General features: G+C 46.3%; 1 protein-coding gene across 8 annotated transcripts in view; it reads left to right on the top strand.

Moving 5' to 3' along the window:
- The window catches only part of PLEKHG1 (pleckstrin homology and RhoGEF domain containing G1), a 201,796-nt gene that overhangs the window by 19,309 nt on the left and 159,704 nt on the right, over positions 1 to 22,783 (top strand). The window contains exon 1 of one of the 8 annotated variants that reach the window (XM_053668705.1): positions 22,164 to 22,188. The exons of the other annotated variants lie outside the window; for them this stretch is intronic. The gene's annotated coding sequence lies outside the window, so the exon portion shown is untranslated. Of the gene's footprint in view, positions 1 to 22,163; positions 22,189 to 22,783 lie in introns of those variants that run through there. 8 annotated transcript variants of the gene reach the window in all.

Here is a 22,783-nt window from a genome sequence, read left to right as displayed (position 1 = left end):
TTTAATCTGTACTATTGACATTTTCTCCCTCACTTTCTTAGACGTGAGGAGAAGAAATCAAGCTCTGATTTGTAGGACTTGCCCGCTTTCACGGTGTAGGTATTCCCCACTCCACGTGCATGCTGCCAAGGCGACCCTGCGGAGCGCAGCCGGGGCAGAGACGTGCGCTAGCGCACCATCGGCACACAGCTCCTCCCAGACACACGAAATGGGTGCCAGTGACCTCACGGGCAAAGGTAACACTAAACACAGTAAAATCATTAGGAAATGATGAGTTTTAAGCCTTCACTTTTAAGCCTTAAATCCTTAAGAAATGATGAGTTTTTAGTACAATTTATTTAATTTTAAGCTTATAGTATTTACATGGTAATGATGGCTTTAACAACTCTGGCTGGATTCCTGAAGGTTAGCAGTTGGTTCTTGTGAGTTGCTTGGGAAAAGGGTGTTGGTTGGGAGAGTGACTGGCACCGTCTAGAGAAGCCGAGAGGCGCTTCACTGCGAGGGGCACCTGGGAAGTTTCTGACCTGACAAAACAGAATTCCAGACGCAGTGGGGATGTCCTGCCAGGTGGGGGGCAGATGTGTTCAAGTAACTAACTACGGGAGGTGTCCGAAGGGTGGTACGGCCCCTGCCCCGCCATCGCCGGAGACTTCCCGCTGGTCGCCCCATGGCTTTTTACTTACTTGGGGCTGAGGGGAGTCACACAGCAGGGACAGCAGGGACTGTGAGCCTTGTTGGGGGGGAAAACCCCCGAGTGTTCAGAAATCCAAGGGAAGAAGCTCTGGGAAGCAAAAAGCAGGTTAGAGTTGCTTTGGGCACAGATTCTAGACATTTTGACTCAAGTGATAACCTTTTTCAAAATCCTACCTTTTGAGAGATCCATGTGCTCACAGTTTGGGGGTGGGGTTCAAAGGTCACCTCCGTCTGAGTTCAGGGTTCCTCTGTGCAGTGTCAGCCTGTCCGTCTCCACACATCCCTGCCTCTGGCCCATGAATTCCTCACGTTCCCTCTCTCCTGCCCTTGTGAAGTGTTTTGGTTTTGTTTTTGTTTCACTTTCCCTGTCCTTGCATTTGCTCATACCCACCGCCCAACTCACTTAACAGAAGAAACAGAATTCACGCTCCGCACCAGGACAGTCGAAAACTGTAGAAATAGGCACATTTTTCTGACACAGTTTTGTTTGAATTAATTCAGTGTCCACTGCTTTATTCCAATGCCCACCAAGACCCCCTCTACCAAGGGAGCGGATGCTGAAGTAGGAAGGAAGGCAGTTCAGGAGCAGGGGAGTTTGGGGGACCCAAGGGTGGCTTTCCTGGACCAGGCAGGGGGCTAAGGAAAACAAAATGCGTGTTCAGACACGAACAAAGACGTTTTCTTGGGTTCTCTCTGCCTCCCACTTCACACGGCCCTCCCTCCAGAGACCCCGGAGCTCAGAAAGAAGCTCAGAAAGACGGGCCTCTGCCCATCAGGAGCAAAGGTGGAAACCAGCTGAGGGTCGCCCCAGGGAGTGAGGAGCGTTCAGAATGCAGCACATTTGCTGTTAGACGCTTATAGTTTGGGGCATAACTTAATTTCTTTTTCCCAAAAGATATGTTTTGAGTTAAGGAAGATGTTTTGTAGCATCAACACTAACATTTATGCTGCCGTGTCTCCTGTAAAAATGCCGTGTCTTATTGGATCACTATCATCTTTATGTTCCGACTGTGTTTATCTTTATTTCTGTCTTTATTTGTGTTTACTTTTGTTTTTTCATTCTGAATATTTTTATCATTCTTACTGTGTTTTTAATCTGAAAGAGGATATGTGTGTGTGTAGGGAAAAAAAAATCACAGAGTTAGTTTTAGTCATTAGAAATAATTCTAAACGTGGGCTCCTCCACATTCCCGCCCAACCACAGACAGGAAGCCCCCGACGCTGGTCAGCCTGACTGCGTCTCACCACAGAAAGATGCCCACCCTCTGCTCTGCCCTCCCCTGCCACACCCAGGGTTGCAGGAGACGGACAGGAGCAAGTCCACATCCGGCATCGCCAGGAATGGCTAGAGCCACGAAGAAAAGGCAGGCAGGGTAACAGGATACAGGAGGGAGACCATCTTTCTTAGAGTTACCCAAATAAACCGCAAGCGTTGATGTTAAAAGTGGTAGCCAGAAGTGGTCAATAAAACCATGCAATTTATCCTGCCTCTGTAAGGAAAACAAAACCTCTGGCTTCTCTTTCTTTAGTTTTGGGGCTTCTGTTTTCTCATTTTAAAATGACTTCAATGATAGTCGCACACTCCTGGAGTTATTGCAAAGAAGAATTGAGTTAATACTTGTCATGAGCTCAGAGCGTGCCTGGCGAGCAGTAGGTCCTCACGTGTTAGTTCTAATTGCACACTGATGTACAGTAATCATATTTTGTGGGTGTCTTGTGCCTATGTGAGGAGACTCTGCCCCAGAACAACAGGACGATGGAGCTGCTGCTGGCCTGGGGGACAGTAAGGCAGCCACCATCTCTCTGACCCTCTTAGCCACCTTAGCTTCAGAGGGGTTTGTTGTGCAAGCCAGTGTAAACAGTGTGAGAGCACGATACGAAAACTGGGAAACACTGGACGAACGTAGATGTCGGTATTGAGCACTAATAGGGACCCGGAATGGTGTATCTAATTGTGAATGTGATCAAAATTTACATCTTGTGGTCATTCTCGCTGCACATCTTGTCCTCTTTATGATGCCTGTTTTCCACATAGGCGACATCTGTCCCTTGAGCACCTTACAGTTCACTACACAGTGGCAGGGGCTACCCCCTATCACATTGCCATCCCTGCTGCTCCTGTCCAGCTGTGTCCTGTCAGTGCGGTTGACCTTGAGCTGTAGATGAAAGAGACACATTTGATCCAATTCACACTTGAGTATCTGTTTCCCTTACTGGTCCCCAACACGTCCTCTTTCCTGTCAGCCTCTGGGGACGCTCGATTGTGCCACCAACACTTGTGCACATTATACCAAGTAGACGGAAGCAGAGAGCAGAATGATAATACTATACGAGGGGTGTCAGAAGTATGCTTTGTGAAATGAATGAATCTTGAGACAAACACAACTGTTATTGATCATTTACTGTCTGCAATGCACCGTCTAGGTGCTGTAATGATGAGCAATGATTTTAGCCTAGAGATAAAGAATACTACTTCATTATATTGCCTACAGCAACGAAGAGGAAGCCTTCCCAGTGACAGGATTTTTGAAAGTTGGGAAAAAATTCAAAATAACAGGAGACACCAGGCTGTGCCGGTGTGGGGGGCAGCATGGTGGGCACCCACCCTGTGCCCTTCCTTCCCCGCTCACTGCACATGTCGTGGGGCAGTCTTTGGTGCCAGAGGTTCTGAGGCAGCATCGACCTACCTCAAGAATTCTCCCTCCATGCCACTGAACTTGAGGCAGGTGAGCAAGCTGGACCCAGGGAGCCCACGCTCCAGACAGGCCAACAAGGTGCACATTCCTCTGAAGGGGTCGCACATCCTCACGGGCTCTGGTGTGCAGTCAGCAGGAACCTCTCCCCTAACCGCCCCCCACCCCTGCCCCCCGATGGGTTTTGTGGAAGGGAGACAGATGTTCCCAGATGATGTGTTATCGGTGGGGCGCTGTGAGATACCCTTGTGGCTTTTTACTGCCACAGGAAATGGGAGACTTTTCCCTTAAAGAGAAATTTAGAACTTTCCCCCCAGATTGAAATTAAAAAGCAACAAAATGTTTGTTTCAATGCCTCCTAAATGCCTAAAAGTGTCTAAGGCCCCTTTATTGGACAAAAACAAACAAACAAACAAAAACAAAAATAAAGGGAAGATTATAGTGGCGCCCTCCCCCTTCTAAGGAGCAAGACCTAGCCAACTGCATTGTTTCCGCTGTCAGAGAGGAGGTGGCACTTCCTTTTGTGTCCAGTAGATACGGGACTTAATTAGCATTTTTTGTTGTTCTGTAGGAAATGAGTGAGCAAGCTTGCTGGGGCCACTCCTGTCATTTGTTAAGTATCCTGTATGTCAGGGACACGTTCTTGAAGCTTCACTTCTCTCCACCCCAAACGTCACTCTCCTGTAATTTATCAAGTGACACTGAAGTCACATCTGATGTTATCGTGCCTTAAACCACACAGGTGCAGCTGTAAAGAGGAAAACAGATGGGGAGGGTTTTTTTTTTTCATTTCACAAGTCAAATAACTGTGGGGGTAGCAGGTGTGCGGACATCACATAGTTTTGTGAGAGCTTCCGCCGCTGGGGCCGGTGACCGAGCCATCTTTCGGCAGAGCTTTCTGGGGACATAGGCACTGTTTTCAATGTCACTTAGTGAAAATCATGAGAGGGCATTTTAGGTTTTGCTCTTGGCCACGTTCCCCCCATTCCCCACGCCTTAAAATCATTAGGTTTTAGATCAGCAGTCTTCAGAGTATGTTTAAGTGCCCGTATGTGGGTCCCGCAGGCCCTTTTGGGGTCCGTGAGGCCACGCTATTTTTGTAATAACACTGAGACATTGTCTGCTTTTTTACCCTCTGTGCAGGGCACAGTGGCATTTTCCTGAGACTCCGTGACAGCTCTCCCAGCACAGTGGATACAGAGTGGATGTGAGCAGGCAGCCGTCCTCTAGAAAGCCAGGCATGCAGAGACTTAGAAAACCATAGAACAATGCCCCTCATCTCACTGAGTGTTTCTGGTTTAAAGAATATGACTTTTCATGAAGATGCTATGTATATGAACATGTGGCAGGCTTAGGATTGTAAAATAAATTGATACCGTGAAAGTTATTGAGTTTTAGTTTCTAACATGTTGCATATTAGAATTCATAACCCGCCCGGTCCAGAGCTCTTGGAGATCAGCAGCAGTGTTTGAGCATGTGAGTGGGTCCTGAGACAACTTTGAGAACCATGGATCTAACCAAAGAGTCGGGAAGGTCTGTGTCTTTCACCCCCTTAGAAGCGCCGTGTGCAGCACCCCGGAGGCACGGCACCTGTGTAACGTCCTGGGTGACCGCCTGCACCTGCAGGGCTTGCTGCTCGTTGGTCACTCGGAGCCCCAGCCTATTCTTCCAGCTCTTCCTCCCTTTCCTGCCCTGAACTCCAGGTGGCCTGGGAGTGCCCGGGCCCTGGGCATGCTGGTGCCTTCCTGCGTTACCTTTTCTGCTCCTTGTCCTTGGGGTCCTGTCCCCCCACCCCCAAGGGACTCCGACTGCAGGGGAACCCTACCCCCTTCCCCTACCCTCAATGCCTGAGCCTCAGTTTTCCTCTTTGTTATGTTCCGTGAGGAGATTTCTGAAGGAGAGCAAATGCGTTCATTTCCCAAGTGTTCGACACAGGCCCTAACACAGAGTGAATGCTCAGACACTGCCTTCTGTCACGCAGAACAGTGATTTCATCGTGTCCCCTTCACCCCCGTCCGGATCGTAACTCCTCATGGGTGAAGGAGGGCTTCCACGGGATGCAGGACTTGGAGGGCAACTGCTGCGGGACAGTCTCTTGGAAGAAACTGACCCAGGACTATTTCTGTTTGTGAAAGACAGGGAGACCCTATGAGCATCCCCGTGATTCTTACAGGCATAGTGAGCCATTCTTCATCTTTCCTTCGGAAAACTGTCCCAGGAACCGTCTGTAGTTTTGACTTATCCTGCGTGGTTCCCGTAATCAGTCCCACTTCCACAGGGGCCGGCGCGGTGATCTGTGTGGTCTCTCAGGAACAAACTGAAGTTCAGAAACAGGGAACTTGTTTCAAAGCTGTATTCGAAATCCAGTTTGTCTGACATAAGCCCGTAATTCTTCCATAACAACCAAACGTAATGAGCGAAGCTTGATTGAGTCACCGATTTTAAAAAACTATAAAAGAACTCTAAAACAATCTCAAGGTAGTATATTAGCTGCAACTGCTGCCATAACAAAGGACTGCGGACTTGGAGGCTTTAAATAACCAGACTTTATCTTCTCCTGGTTCTAGAGGCTGGAAGGTCATGATCAAGGTGTGAGCAGGGCTGGTTTCATTCTGAGGCCTGTCTGTTCAGCTCGTGGATGTCTGTCCTCTTCCAGTGTCTTCACGTGGTCTTCCCTGTGTGTGTGTCTTATCCATGTTTCCTTTTAAGGACGGGAGTCATATTGGGTCGTGGCCCCCCCCCCAATGACCTCGTTTTGGTTCAGTTATTCTTCAAAAACCCCATCCCCAAATACAGTTACCTTCTCAGGCTCTGGGGTTAGGACTTCAACAAATAAATTTGGGGGGCTGCAATTCAGCCCATAAAAGACGACGTTGACTTTGAACATGGACTGGATGTTAGATGGCATCGTGGAATTCTTGTTCATTTTCTTGAGTGCAACAATGGACAGTGGTTTTATAGGAAAATGGCACTTTGGGGGATCCGTGGTGAAATATGTAGGGGTAAGGAGGGTACCTGTGCATGACTTTCGGACGGTTCCGAGACAACAAAAAGTCACAAAGGCAATGAAAAAAGAGCAAAAAAACACCAAAAAGAGGAACAAACTCAGAGAAAGGATTTGCAGCACAGGCAATAGTCAGGGTCCTAGTGTTCAAGATATGTAAGAATAATGACATATTCTGCAGGTTATTAAAGAAAAAAAGGCCATGTTTTGTTTCCTGTAAGGAGGGGTGTATAGAAATGGTGCCCGTTTTCCGGAAGACAGGGTGCTGTCCAATCCAGAGGTCAGGAGGCAAAGGTCAATCCAGACAGGGTGCTGTCCAATCCAGAGGTCAGGAGGCGAAGGTTCCGAGCTCCCGGCCCTTGGCAAGGGCTCAGCGTTGTCTTTCCTGAAGACTAAGGATCCATCCAACGCCTTGAGATCTGGCGTCGGTTTTGGTCTCCTGTGTGGTTCTGTCTGTGAAGGGGGACCTTGGGGACACTGCCAAGTGGGTTCTGTTCCCTGCCTGGCACTTGGAAGTACCAGGAAAAGCACGCACAACAGCTGCACTCACTTTTCCTGACCCCTCAGAGGCACCCTGCCGGCAAGCGTTTTTTGTTTTTAAGGCTCAGTTATGGTGCCCCCAGAACAGTTTGGGCTGTGACTAGGGCAAGAAGAGCTGCTTCAGGAAGCGTTTCATCAGTTCCCTTTCAAAAGCCTCGAAGGCCCACGATCAGAGCATTCAGGCCGGTGTCTGGGGTGCCTGAGGGAGGGACGGTATTCTCTCAAGTACTGTGAGTGGTTCCATTTTCATCCTGAAACATTGTGTTATTTTCACTCTCAGTGTAGGTCAAGGCTACAGAAATGTATGAAAAGTTAAATATCTTTGCCCTCCATGGTTAGGAAACTCAGAAAAGCCCATGAAAGAAAAGTAGCAAGTAACCCATGCTTTACAGTGAATGGGGCCCTGCGAGAGGAAGGGGAGGTGGAAGAGCCACTGTCTAGACTCCCTGGCGTGGCGAGCTGTCGGGGAGAGACCAGGGGAGGGTCCGCCCCCAGCGCCCGCCTGGGGGTGCGGGACCTGGGGGTGGGGGATGTGCGCTAAGTCAGCAGTTCCACAGACAGACGTGCTTGTTTATGCCGTGTCGAATTCTGGACCAAATATTTATTTGAAAAATGAAAAATATTTATGTCGTGAAAGGCATTTTGGTGGCAGACAGAGATGGAAAGTTTTTCATCATTTTTCTTCCGACGCTTTACTTAGAAACTATAAAATCTCTTTCTTACCTCTCGCACTTACGAGATAGTCAGGCATCGGTACCTCTGCTGCTGAGTTTTGCCAACGTTGCAGCCGTCTTGGTTCTGAAGCGAAATTTTTCTTTTGTTCAAATGCGAGGTGATGGTGGCTTCTTCCATCGGGAAGAGGGAATATTTCCGGGGACTATTGTGGTGAAAATCCCAAGAGTGAAGCCAAATGAAACTTGAACTGACAAATAACAGTGGTCTTTTTTTTTTCCCCTCTAAATCAGCACTCACATCATTTTTGAGAAGAAAACTTAAACATCTGGTTTCCTTCTGGGAAACTGCACTGGTGTTTGACCTTAATCTTTTAAAAAAATTTATTAGTCTAGTGTGCAAGTACGCAGTTAAAAAAAATGACTACCTACCTGAAAAACCCAACATTGACACAGAGTTTGTTTGTTAAGATTATAGGGTTAACAACATTGGATATCTATGTGCCCTGCCTGGCAGAATGGAATATAAATATCTGTGTCAACATGTGCTTGCCACAATTAGAAAAGGTTTTCATCACGCTCTTGCCTTCAGCACTGTTGGAGGAGTTCATTGCCATCTGCGATCATTAGATCGCACGTAAACCCAGATTACAGAGATAATAATAAACAATTTCTGCTTTCTTGCCTTCCTGACTTGTTGCTGTGTAATGTGCAGTGAGTTTTATGGAATGTGGGCTTCATTCTACGGTTTAAGAACAGATGAAGGCCTCTGTTAATATTTATTTTCAATATCTTATAACCCCATGATAATGGGATTCTTAAATAGAACCCATTCTTATACAGAGTCAACGTTGCAAATTTAAGGATTCTCGTATTTGACATACGGTAAACAGACTGAACCCAAAGTAAATGTTTTAAAGGTTTGGTGATATTGGAATGCTTGTCTGAGGAAATGCTATTTCTGTAGTGAAACTGGACAGGGAAGCAGTGATTTTGGCATTTGAACTCCCACTTTTAGAGGTTCAAAATGTGATATGTGTCTGCTTATCTTTTCTCTGAGTGGGATTTTCTGTTTTTCAGTAAATTGCCACTGCTGTTTAATAGGTGTGTGTTCTTCTTGGTGTAAACTTCGAAAAGGACATGGACCTGGTAGAGAGCCCTGTGGCCGGGAAGAGCAGCATAAGTAGCAGCTCCCCACACACAGCGCTCTAGTCCTGCTTTCTCTGCAGATTCATTTGAGATCAAGGTGCTCAAAGAGTCCTCTGCAAGCGGACATCTGTTTGGGAACGGTGTGTAGGTAGGAAAACACACAGGCACGCTCACACTCTTGTCCTTGCCCCGCTGTGTTGCACCCTCTCCAGATTATATATTAACTTTGACTCAATGGGAGGAATTCGGGGGTGAATTCGTCTAGTTCAGCGGAGTTGGTTAATATTCTGCCCCTACTGTTTGTGGCCTTATGATCTACCACAGAGGACAAGGGGATTGGGCAGTCATCGCATTATCCTGTAGAGCAACAATCTGCGTTGTAACAATACCCACAGGTGATTCACAGGTACACAGAAAAGTGCTGTCCGGGTGGCAAGTGGGAAAGTGGCACTGTCCACCACACCACCCCCGACCTCCACACAGGCCCCTGGCGCAGATGGTGAGACCTCCAAGCAGGCTGGAAAGTAATGGAAATGGGGAAGTCAACCCAAGAGACAGAGTGTGTGTGTGTGTGTGTGTGTGCGTGTGTGTGCGCGCGCGCAGCACTGTAGAGCACTGGAAAGGACGGAGTCTAGGGTGAGGCCAAGGACAGCAGCCTGAATATCTGGGTGCAGTTGGCGTTACTGGCCAAGGTGGGAAACACAGGGAAAGGCCGTTAGTAAGGGTGAGAATTAGGCGTGCGCGGTAGGTCGCACATAGGTGTCCCAGCTTTCCGTGGTGAAGCCCAGCGGGCACTGGGATGAGCGAATCAATCTGGTGCTCAGGAAAGAGGTCTGGGGAGGAGGTAGACACCTGGAAACTCTCGGCACATCAGTGGCGAGTGCAAGCATGGGGCTAGATAAGATCTCTTGAGAGAAGCTGGGTAGACAGATGAGGCTGGAAGGTGGCCGAGGGGGAAGACCCAGCCAGGAGAAAGAGCAGCCCACAGGGAAGGGAAACCAGGGTGCCTGGGCTCTCCTGAAAGCCAAGTGCAGAGAGAGAGTTTGTCATGACCGCTGCAAAGTAAGAGGCTCAGAGTCCATCACTGCATATCATGGCGGGGAGGTCATTGGCATCCTCGATAAAGTTTCAGTGGAAGGCAGGGGATGAAGGCCTGATAGTGTCTCTGAATCTGAAGAATGAGCTGAAACTCTCGACCATTTTCCTGGCTACTGTGGAAGAATAAGAAAGGCAAAGAACATCTACACCCGAGAAGGCAACAGTTCAGGGAGTACAGGTTTCTAGACCTTCTGTGGCTGTGTTGTCTCAAGTCTTATGGTCCCCAGGTCATTTTCCAGCCAGTTTGGACAGCAGGGTGCACTTCAGCTCCAACTTTGCAGCCATCTGTCTCTGCTGCACCACAGTCAATCACCACAATTACTGCTCCCCCTTTTCTAATTAAAAGCAATAATCAGGCCCACCTGTCCCCCACCTAGTACCCTCCTCCCTGCGTCTGCTTTCAGGTGAAAGACAGACAGGACTGTGGGGACTGTTGCAATGATGTGGATGCAATGGATGATGTCGCTCTGGAGACACCTCATCCCCTATACACAGGGACTAATGGGACCGCCAAAGGCCCAGCATGACAGCCACCCCTTATTTCACCTGTTGTCTAACAAAGTCTTGGGGTGTGAAGACTCATGCCATAGTGAGAGCATGTGTAGGTCACCTAACGAGATACCCAAAGTGACCGAACTACCACGTGCAGGAAGACTGCTAGGAAATACACACTCTAAGTCCATACTTCAGAGCACTTGTCCCCTGCTCCCGTGGATTCAGAGCTTCTTCCTCCAGCCAGCAGTCACTCTCCACTTGGCTAGTGGGAGGACCATGGACTCTTCAGAGCATGGCAGGGGGTACATGTAGGGGGGAAGACCCCAGGGAGTAGGCATCAGGGCTCTGTGGGGGCCAGCTTTCTACCGGGGCTTCTCAGCCCCAGGTGCTCCCAGAAGCGGGCTGGCTGCTTTCTCTGCTGCTGCCACCAAGCAGCCCACCAGAGTTTCCGTGCTTTCTAGCCTACTAAGAATTGGACCGGTCTTGCCACTTGCAGAACTCTCTGGAAACTAAAATAAGCAAGGTGGCATTTTTGATATTTTTCTGAAGAGTTTTTGTTGCAAGCAGCAAAAGGTCAACAGTTCAGGTTCTTTCCTCAAAAATGCCCATGTTACAATGCTCAGTGGGGAGAAAACAATCAGAGCACATGAAACTTGTTTAATCTCCATTCTCATTGTAAACAAACGGGCCAACTGGAAAGAAACTACTGCAGCATGAGCCATGATGGTCTCTGAGTTATAAGAGATGACTTTTCCTTATTTTTCTTTATTCTCTAAACTTTTTACAGGATGCCTCGATTATTTTTATAACTAAAAAGAAGTAAATGTAAAGATTGCTTCCAAAGTCCAATTCTTTTGTCTACTTTTACAATCTGCCTTGGCAAGTAGGTACCCAGAAGGCTGCCCTCTGTGGCTTTGGGGCCATCGTGGACAGTCAGACTTGGGGTGGCCTGGGCGTTGGACACAGGTCGGGGTGGGGCTGGTGGGAAGACAAGTGCTGGAGGGGCTACTGTGGCCCACGGGCAACGCCGCCCAGGACGGCCGCACCTCTCTTCCCCTCTTGTTCCTGACATGTGGCAGGACACCCACGTCTGGTAAAGAGAGTCCAGGGGCCCCCATTGATTAGGACAGTGGTTTCAGGACTAACTTGTGTTTCCTCTCTTGTGCCCCAATAGCCCCGTGAAACAGGCTAGAAGGGCGCCCTGCTGCTCGGGTGTGAGGGGACTGATGTCAGAGGGGCCACACGGCTGACAAATTCCATAGCAGGGACCCAGAGCCCTGAACTCTGGTTTCTTTACAACAGTCAGTGATGACTGCCAAATATTTTAGAACTGAAAAAGCTGTGTAGAAAGGAAATTTTGTATAGAAAAATGTATGCGAATATGAAAACCATAAAATTAAACTGGATGGCGGAGGTCTGCCCTGGACAGGCCATGGACACGCTCGGTCACGGGTCCTCGGCAGGGACTCCTGGGGAACTGGGGTGGCGAAGCGTGGCAAGCGGGCTGAGGAGGCGGCGGTGCCGACGACAGCCCCTCTGTGGGAGCCAGGACTGGAAACGTACATTTGATTGAGAGCTGTGGGAACTTTTGAAATGTTCATGTTCTCCACTGTAGTCATGATTCTTTTCTGGATGAAGAGTCACACAGTGAAGCTAGTCGGCTCTGGACGACTCGCCATTATTTTGGCGAGTGGTAATACTGAGGTCATGGAAGAGGCAATGGACGGGTGTGAAGAGCTTGTTAGTTGTAAAACTCTCCTGAATTTTAGACCCTTGGCCATTCGTGTCTCTTTGCCGTTGCTTTGCCTTTCAGAGCAGTGATATATGTGTATGTTTGTCACGTACATATTTGTATACATAAATATATACATATATATGTTACATATACATAAATGTCATCATGTGTAAATTCCAGAATCTTGGAGCTAAATGGTAACTTAAAGATCAGTCCAGTCCTCTGATTTTTATATGAACTATTAAGAGTCAAGAACAATAAATAATGTGGCCATGCTTTTGTGTAGAAGCCTTCTTGGTTCATTTACGATCTAAAGGACTAACCCGAACCAATGATCACGTTTGATTCCGAGTAGGAGGCGAGGGGCCACCTTCCTTTTGAGAAAAGAAAAGGAGGTGCCAGACTTAATGATAAGGTTGACTTTTACGTTTCCATGGTCACCGCCTGCCGGATGGCATGAGCCTCTAATTCTTGGGAAGTGTCATCTTTTGCATAAACAGTTTACACAGGCTGTGACATTGTAATTTTTAGTAGTAAAAAAAACCCTTACCATCTTGTAATTACTTTTTCATAAAACCTTGCTCAATTATTACAAAACACAATAATCTTCTCCTTGTGTATAGAACAGGCAGTTGAAAGTGACAGGGTTCTCTGCGTCCTTTGGTGACTGTCAGCTGCCCGGAGGATGCAACTCGGAGAACAAGGTCTGTGTTTTGAACAGTTTACGCCTGTTGGTGCTATTCAGTGGTGGCAACAAAGCTTTTCATGGTTACAAACACAATGTAAACTTGTTCTAATAAATATATGCAGTTCAGCTAAGTGAATAGTGAGAACTCCCGATTGTTTGGCTGGTGGAGACAAGGGGGAAGGTAAGGAGAAGTCTTCTGCTTTGGTAACAGATCCGCCAGCACCAAGATGTGAATTGCCTGCCAGACAGGCCCAGAAACCCTGCAGGGAAATTCACCAAGTTTCTAATGACCATCCTAGGTTCATCACAGGAAAGCATAAATGATGACCGGCAGGGGTGACCTGCTCAAGTACCACATACTCCTTGATCCAGCAGAGCCTGAAGGTGCATCCTTGACTCTGAACACTGACCTATGACTCAATGTTCTGTGACTGGCTGCAGCAGAGTTCTGTCTCTTGCACATTCAGAGAGATTCTTGGTTGGATGTGAATCATCCAACATGCTTCAGTGCCACCACAAGAATGGCATTTTGGGAATACCCCACATCAAATTTGTAACACTGTTCTGTAGCATGTGGAGTTGGATAAAGCCCATGTCTATACATACCCATGTACAAAATAACAGGGATGGAGGGGCCATATGTGATGTCCTGTCTGTACATAAAGTGAACACAGTGAGACCACAGAGGGAATCACCGCTGATCTGAAGAAGAATGGATATTCCCCTGCTCCCCGGGCGCTCCATCTTTGGGGAGTGAGGGAGAGTAATGATGGTGAAGTGAGGGATTTAAACCACATGGGAAGGGCGGGCGGGTTTAGAGAGGTGTGGGGTGTGCTTATGTGTGATGCGTCTTTGTCTCAAACCACCTTACTTTTCCCTGCCTGTGACCATTGCTTTCATCTCCTTCTAGGGGTCACCCCTTTCCTTTCTGCCTTGAACCCCTGCTGAAGCTTTAACACACAACCTTTCCGCGAGCTCTCCTGGGCTATCCCAATCGAATTCGAAGGACCCCTAATCACTTTTTTTAGCTGGTTTGTTGTGTATTCTGTACAAATGGCTTCCGGGAAGGCAGGAAAATGGCATTCCTCTTGTGTAAGGGCAACCACCCCACAGTACCCAGGATCGAGGAGAGTGCTCTGTGCCAATGGATTAGCTCGTTTGGGTGATGCTTGTTGAACGTCTGTATTGCCCTGTGTCTGGCATTGTTCTTGTGTTGTGGGTGATGAGTAAAAGAGGAAAGTAGCCACCCCCTTGGAGCGCAGAGCCTAGCTGGGAATACAGACAGGAAGAAGGTGTCACTGCAGGGGAGAGGGTACAGAATGGCAGGCACGTGGAGACTTCGACAGCAAGTAGGAGCGGCACTCAGTCCAACTCAGACCAACCAGGGCAAGTTCCCAGGGCAGAGGACACATGATTGGAATCTTAAACAATTAGGCATTCCGTATAGATGTTCACTGAACATGTAGAATGCATTTAGAAAATCTTATCAGGCCCAAATATGCAAATACCTGGGTCCCAGCTTCTATCCTGCAAGATTATATTAAGCCCTCGGAAACGTCCCTGTTTTCTTACAGATCTGAGCAGTCTTGGGGCTTATGTCTGGGCCCAGGGTGATGCTGTTCCAGGGAGGGGTGTGAGGAGGGTGCAGAGGGTGTCAGAGTTCTGTGCAGTGCATCTCAGGGTACTGATTACTTAAAGGACTTTTTACAAAGAGTATATAAATGATACATGATGCTTGGGGCTGGGGATGAAAAAGGAAACACACCCACCTACATCCTACCATCCGAGGACAATCCCCTGTAACATTTTGTTTTATATCCTTCAGCGTTTTCCCCCACACACATCATTTTTTTTCCCTTTCAAACATGGGACCCTACTACCCTATACATCCTAGACTGTGGCCTGCCTTTTGCAGTTAATATATTGTAACCATACGGAGCATTTGTTGGAGGATAAGGTTTGTAATGAAGTTCATTCAAGTGCCCCGTCAGTCAAAACACCTGTGGCTGGCTTTGTGAGCCCAACTTCAGGAAGCAGTAAACAGAGATGCAGTAAATCAGTTTTCCAACTTTTTATTCTTAGAGGCGGCATTGGTGGTAGGATTATTGGTGGTTAAAAGGCAAAGGGCCGAATGAAGAAATGTACCTGGAAGTGATGTTTGTAAGAATACTTTCTAACTTGCTGTGAAATGATACATATTACTAATGACTGGTTTTATTTACCAAACATTTTTCTGGGAAAACCAGCTGATTTTAAATTAGAAGGTATCACAGACCACAGTTTGCACCACTTCCAGTATGATGTCACTTGAATTTCCCATTTCTAACTTCATTGATCTTGTACTAACGACTCATTTATTTAGGCTTTAAAACTATTCTATGCAAATACCTTATGGAATGCTTTTTTAAAAAGCTCCATTTATTTGTTTTTCTTAAGCCGAAAAACACACTCCATGTCTGGGAGCAACCAAAGAATGGATAAGCTTTTCTGGGAGGACTCCAGATTGAGTTTCACATTTCTGAGTGGTGACTCTGGGCCTGAGGCCCCTCAGGTGAGACAGAATCTCTGCCCGTGAGGTCACAGGTCTAACTAAAGAAGGCAGAGCTGCGGCAGAGCATAGAAGTGCACTGCTCAGAGGAACCTTAAGAAACGAGAGAGAGTCAGGCAGGTAAGAAGCCTGGGAGCAACACGCCAGGCAGGGGCAGAGGAGGAGAAGGCGTGTCCGGCAGAGGTGGCCACGGGCAGTGAAGCATTGCCAGTGTGGGCGGCGTGGGGCCTGCTGGAGTCGGGTGGGGCTGGCAAGGATCAGGTGGAACGTGGGGCTTCATGCTGCAGGGCGATTAGCCAGGAGACTGTCATGGAGCTGCTCTCCAGGCACTTGGGGACACAAGACTGAAGACCTTATCTGAAGCTGGACTTAAAGATTCCGGAGCCTCTGAAGCCCAGGTCTCAGTTGTCCTGGCAGTGGGACAAAAGAGGAGAAGCAGGGTGGAGTCAATGTGAGGTGAGGAGGTGGGGGGGTCACAAACGGTGACACTAAAAACATGTGGATGAGCAAGAAAGATGATAACAGCGAGAGGAGAAGGGGGGTACAAGGCATGACAGCGAGGCTGAGGTGCCATTGTGTGAATGGGTGGAGCCAGAGGAGAGGGAGGGTCTGGATGGATGGGAGAATACGGTGTACCATGACCAAGAGAACACTGGTGACGAGGTGTCCTGCCTCAGGTCCGACTGTCCTCTGCCCCGTGCTTTGTAGGAAGATGGTAAAGAAGAGCGAAGCCAGAGGTGGATTGTAAGTGCAGGCCTCGGGGAATAGTTCCTGATGGGCTCGTTTTCCTCAACGGAGCGGGCTGTCTTCTGAGAACAGGGGACGGGGGTGAGTTGGAAGCTTTGTTGGACAAGGTAAATACCGCTGACCTGGGGATAAAGGCAGGGGCAGCTTATCCCAGCACAATCCCTGGTACATTGTTGGTGTTCAGTTCACACTGAATTAAAAAATAATGTCCAAAGATGGTGGGAGAGCCCAACTGAGGCTGGCAGGCATGGGTTTATCGGGACACTGTGTGTGGCTTTTTTCTTCAGTGTCCAGTGTCAGAGGTCTGTATATGTTAAAGTGGAGAGGTGGACACTATCCCAGTGTTGGTCTTTTCCCAGGCAGTTGCAAAGCTCAAGAATGGAAGGCGGTGAAGGCTATTGTTGAAAGTGTGGTTCGTGGGGCAGCCGGGCAGGATCTGATGCACTGGGAGGGGAGGAGGGTTCGGGGGAGCAAGGGAATGGAGGTAGTCGGGGTTCAGAAGGTGAGACCGTCACTTTTACTGTGTCCGTGACAGAGACCATGAATACATGTTTCCTCATTCTTTAAATGATATTTGCATATCATTAATTTTAAGTTTTTGTGAAGATGAAATAAGGAGCAGCCTGAACTTCCAACAGGAACAACGTGCAAGTCCAAGTTAAGGTTGTAATGAAAGAAAACCGTATGAGATGTCCTTGGGAACTGGTGACAGCATCACATTTGACTCGGGTCGGCATGGCTGGGAGCAGCCTCAATGTCCGGCACTCTGCTGGGAATCAGATCTTGTTATTTCTCCCTTCCGAAAACAGGCCTGTGCTGAGTGCGTACCGTGGCCACGACGTGTACTCGCCCACTGAGAAAAGCCCGTGAGCACCTCCCCTGTGCCGGCCGCTGTGTGCGGCACCCTGTCTGTGCCGAGGGCCAGGAGTAACTAGCGTGCAGGAGAGAGGAGAGACTGCCTGCCCATCAGACTGGGTTTTGGTTTGGTTTAGGAGGAAAGGTAGACATGCCTTTTAAATGAAAGCGAAACGTGGGATCAAGTGACTGCGAGAGTGGTAGAGAATAATAAACACGAAAATGATATTGTAGGGAGGGACTCAAGTATACTAGGGCCCAGGTTGTCTAGAAAACCTCGATGGAATTGACGGCATTTTAAATGGTTGGACAGGAAAAGCATGGGAGGCTCAAAAGGCACCGAGTGTGTCCTAAGTTATCCGTTGCCATGCCAACTCCTGTACTTGAACCACATTCAAGGCTAACCTGAAAAATGCACAGAGGCCTGAAACTGAGCTCTGCGATAAAGCTTTCCTTTTTAATAAAGTGAATAGAAATAAGCATTTTAAATATTTTAACTGAAAGAATAAATCAACCCCTCCATGACTCCATCAGATGGCTTACTTTCAGACATATGGGAAAATTTAACTCAATTCTAAACTATTAAGCCTAATTCTGGGAGAAACCCATTAAAGTCGTGAAGTAATGAAGCACTTGAACAATAAACCTTTATTTTGTAGAATTCTTGGAGGCGCATCACTATTTCTGTGCTTTTGGATGATTCCAAACACCAGCATCTTTGCCTGAGAATTGCAAGTTCTGTGGTTTGTAACTGACTTTGGGGTGGGGTGGGTAGGAATTCTTAGGATGTTATCCTTCCAAGAAGAATTTGGAGAGAAAAGGAGTTTTTTGATGCAGAAACATAAAATGACCCAAGTTTTAAAGCAGTGGGGTGACTCTTCTCCCAGAAAATTAATTCCTTCTTAATCTTGTTTAATTTGAATATTCAGCAGAGCTTGTCACTGGGGACCAGGTAGGGCTCCTACCCAGAAAGGGCTTGTAACAGAATATGTTGAGTCCCACACGATTATTTTACATTATTTTGCTAAGTTTACCCCAATACACTTTAATTATTTTCCTGGAGAACAAGTCAATTGTAGTTTTCATTCCTTTTTTTAAATTCTGTTTGGGAGAGTTGTGGAGAGTTACATACCACAAATTTTGCCTTTAGTAAATGACATTGAAATGTTTTCAATGCCCTGAAGCACTTGAATAGGAATTTTAGGAGTCTTGTAATTAAAATTTAAAAAAATAGAAAAGCTATGGACAGACATTTTTGAGGCATCACAGTTCTGTTGATTTTTCTTTTGGAATTTGTGAATCAACTATAGGCAATTTGTAGTTCAAAAGAATTGGGAAACGTGTCTGTGTAGGTCTAATTTTGTCCTTTTTAATGTTTCTAACCTCAGTTGTCTTTACTTGTTGGACCAACCTCTCAGCTTATCTGGAGCTACATTTCAAAAAAATTCCTTTCATGGGTTCAAACATGTTAGTCATTATCGTATCCATTTCCAATGAGTTATGAATGTAGTATTTTTGGATTTGCTTGGTTTCTAGACTTGGGGTGTTTAAGATACACAATTGATTTAACAGCTTTACTGGGCACATAAGTAAACTTAGCCACTTTAAATGCTCATGTTAATTAGAAGCTACATCCTGAAGCAGGTGTGTTTTAAAAATGTCAAGTGCATCATAAAGTGAGGAAACTTGATAGGTGCGCAGCGACTTGGCAGGCGCCCATCCAGTGGTTCAACGCACAAGGGCCCTAGTTCCTCGCTCTGTGCAACACTCATGGTGGGTGTGGACCATGTGCTCGGTAGTTAGTGATTTACAGAAGACAGGACTGTGGGCTCTCCTATTTTACATGGAAAATAATATTATCTCTCTTGGCTGTTAGCAGAGGGCATTCTTAAGTTGGAGGGAATGAAACAGTTATGATCTTTCACGGTAGTGTTATCATGTGTAGATAAGTTAATGGCTTCCTGTGCAAATAACCGTTGGATCAGTACACCTGAGCTTGGAGTTCTCTTTAAAGTCAAAAAAATGTTCAAAGCCATGTATCTATAGATATAAATCCCTCTTCAAGGTCATTGGTCGAACTTCAAAGTGTTAATGCTCATGAAAAGAAGCCCTATTTAAAATTTTTGTAGGAGTAATGATGTCAGCATTAAACAGCCAGGTCATGGTGTGGCATTCATTACTTTTTAAAAAATGTTAGTGTAATGTGTCGCATGTATATAATATCACACATTACATAATATAGCATGTATGTAATACTACACATTTTATATTATATGGTCTATTATTTGTTCTGTATTATATTTTATATAGAGTATATGTTACACAATATAGACATATTGGTTATTATACACATTACTTATTAAATACAGTTATATGTTGTGTTGTGTACAATGTATTATATGTCACACATTATATAATAGACAATTTGTGGTGTGTATAATCACACAAACAGAGAGGAAGCGGTGTGTCTGTGAGCAGCTGTCACGTGGAGGGACCAGGGCGACTCTGTTTTCCCCGGTGTGGCACTGAACGGCATGCATGTGATTAACTTGGCTCAGTGGCCCTGTGTTTGGGTTCACTGAGGACTTCCGCCTGTCCTTTCCTGTGACCATCCATTCGTCACAAGAGTACAGACATTGCCCCTAGACAAAGGGAACAGACCTTCCTGTCCTTGATGTTGTTGATACTCTTGCTTTCAACTCGGAGTTGAGATAAAAATCCCTTGCCTAGTCAACGTTCGTTAGCTTCCTATGTCTGGAGCCCTGGGTGTTTCTCATTTTGAAACCTTCTCTTTGTTAGATGTTAGACACCTCACCAATAAGGGTTGACTGACTGGACTCTACATGGGTGTATTGTTTTAAAACTCTGAACTGTTTGGAAGGGGATGAAATCAGAAATAAAGCCTCGTTCCTCAAGTGGATCCGGAACGGACAGTCGCTGTGCTTGCGTGGCTTGTCACCACCTGGCTTCACCCCTGAAGCGTCTGGGGGACCTCTGCTCTGCACGGCGAGGACACTGGCACCCCTCACCCGCCTCTTCTCCCTGTGACCGGTCCCGGTTTCCCCAGGACTTTCCCAGTCTTAGCGCTGAAAGTCCCACATCTGGGAACCCCCAAGGTCTCAGGAGCCCTGGCCCCTACCTACAACCTCCCTGTGTGTTAGACTCTAGTTTTTACAGTATTGTGTTTTAATACTTTTGTTATACTCACTGTTACCAAGTAACTATGAATGTTGGTTTGATCTAAAGACTGTTTCTAAAAATCAAAAGCCATTCTGCCAATATCATTCACTGTGAAGCCATGTAATAGAATTAGATCCACAGAGAAAGAAATTCCATCCTGGATCACTGAATTTTGCCACTGTAAGGAGATTTTCCCAACGGTTTCATTTCCTTAGAGACACTCCTCTACTTTTGCTTTATCCTCTACAGTCTTTTCGTTCCACGTTGTCCTCTTCCTTAAATCCCAGTTGTCACCTAGCAGACCAGTCCCCTGGAGCAACTTTGTGTATAAGGTGCCTGCACGGATGGTGCAGCTCTGTCACTATGTGTTTGAAATGTCTGCTTTCACCTCCACACTCGATTGGTAATTTGAGTCTGGATTTGAAGCAATGGTTCCTGGACTTGGAAGGCACTGCTTCTCTGATAGCTGCAGACTAGAGCAGGCGATATGTCTGGTGCTGGGCTGACTCTTACACTTAGGTGATTGTGTGTGTGTGTGTGCGTGTGTGTGTGCATGTGCGTGTGCGCGTGTGTGTGTGCATGCACATGCATGCATGTCTCTCCATCTGTCTACCTCTTTGGAGCTTTTAGGGATTTTTGCTTTATCCTCAGTTCTACTATTTTACCAATGGTCTCTTTTTTATTAATCCTTTTTTTTTGGGGGGGGGGACCTAATTGGCCTGAAGTCTCCACTAGTTCAGGATATTTCCTCCTTACTAATATTTACTCTCTTTACCTAGGACTCCAGTAGATGAATTTTGGATCTTTTGGAATTGATTTTCCCTGTCTTTCATCTTTTCCTTCTCTTTGTTTATTTGCTGTATGTACTGGAGATTTTCTTGGCTTAAATGTTGAAGCCCACTGAATGAGTCTTTAGCCATATAAATTCTATTATTTAGTTCATTGACTTTCCTGGTTTGGAACCAATTTGTTTAATAATCTGAGAACTTTCCTGTTCTTGGTCTTTTTTCCATGGAAAGATTGTGAGTATCTATGGCTGTTATTTCAGACCTTAAGAAAGTATCGTTCTTGACGATGATGATCTTGACAGATGATCTCCTTGGATGGCTTAGGATTTTCCTTTTCCAAGATTCGACACTTCTTTAGTATTTAGGTAGAATGTATTATTGCTGTTTTCCACCCAAACCCCGAGCTCCAACTGAGGTGCCTATCTTGGTTCCCTGGAACAACTTAGTCTTGTCTACCTGCTTGTGCTCTTCCACTGATTCTGCACGTCTTCCCTTCTCTCTCCCAACTCTCTCTTGATCGCCCCTCCCATCCTGCTTACACAGAAGCTTCTGGAACACCTCCTCAGCCCAAAGCAGTCTCCCCTTTATCTTAACATTCACCGACCCCTGCTTGAACCTTTCTTGTCATTGCCCCTCCCTCTCTCTCGCTGAGAACCACCACAGCTACAGTAGGATTCCTAAAATGGAGGCAAATAAAGGGCGTTGAGAGGACAAGAAAATTTGTGGTCACAGGAGGGAGAAGATGGAGAGGTCAAGTGACCAGGTGGAGGCTACTGGCCAGGTATCCCAAGTATAAAAATGGCTTATCAGTGGTTAGGGGCTTACATTTCTATCTCTTACCTGGAAACTTAATTGGACTGAAACTTAATTTTTCAAATCATTTCACAAAATTCTCCTAAGTAGCAATTAGTCAATAGATGGCCAAAATAGAAACTATTAAAATTCTCTTTATGTAGCAGGGGACAGAATTATATAACCTGGATACATTCTTGAGATTTCTTTGTGGTTTGGCTTCAGTAAATTACTACTTTACATAGACCTTTTAAAATATATTTAGACTTAAGTTTAAAGAGTGAGAACCACTTGTGTAAACATCATTGAATACCATTCTTTTAATGAATGGGGTGATGTTATTTATATTCTTTCTTCACTTCCTCTGGAAAGCCCATTTCTTTTGAGAAGGCTTTAACCTATATTGTATTCCCCTTGAAAAGTGAAAGGAATTCATGTTAGTGTATTTCAGCTCTGCCAGCACATTCTTCCTGTTGCTGCTGAGAAGTGCTCAGACCGACTCTCTGTGACAGGTATGTTTAGGGGTTAGAATACCCTTATTTTATTTATGCTTTCATAGGGAAAATGCTCCTCTTAAAAAAATACGATTTTGCAAGTTGGTATTCCAGTAAAGGAACCAATGACAAAGGGTTTTCTGGGCTGGGCTGAGGAGTCTGGGTTCATCCAGACAGCAGTGAGGGGAGGGACCTTTGGAAGGACGAAAGCAAAGTAGTCACACGATCATGTTTGTCTAGCAGATGACAGGACGTACGTGGGATTAGAGGCAGACCGGAGGGGAGGTTGTGATATAATCCATGTCAGAAATCAATGAAGCTGTGGACTAAGTCAGTAAAAGTTGTTCCTGTCCAATGCTAAGTGTTTAGTCTGTATGCATTGTGCTGCCATTAAACTAATTTACTGGGTATTTTAGAAAGACTTACCCTTTTAAAGCTAGAGGGGATGGATGTTGGAGATTCTTAAGAAATGCTGTCATTTTATAAATGGCAAAACTTAAGGCCTACAGAGAGGAAGTGACTCCTCCAAGTTAGATAACTCATTTCTAGCAGAACTTGAGCTCGTACCCAAGTCTCCTGGTTCTGAAACCAAGGCTTTTCTTCTGATACCAGC

The sequence above is a fragment of the Artibeus jamaicensis genome, unplaced genomic scaffold (assembly GCF_021234435.1).
Source record: "Artibeus jamaicensis isolate MK-2021 breed Jamaican fruit bat unplaced genomic scaffold, CSHL_Jam_final contig_497, whole genome shotgun sequence".
Taxonomy (NCBI): Eukaryota; Metazoa; Chordata; class Mammalia; order Chiroptera; family Phyllostomidae; genus Artibeus; species Artibeus jamaicensis.
This window is presented reverse-complemented; position numbering and strand designations above follow the sequence as displayed.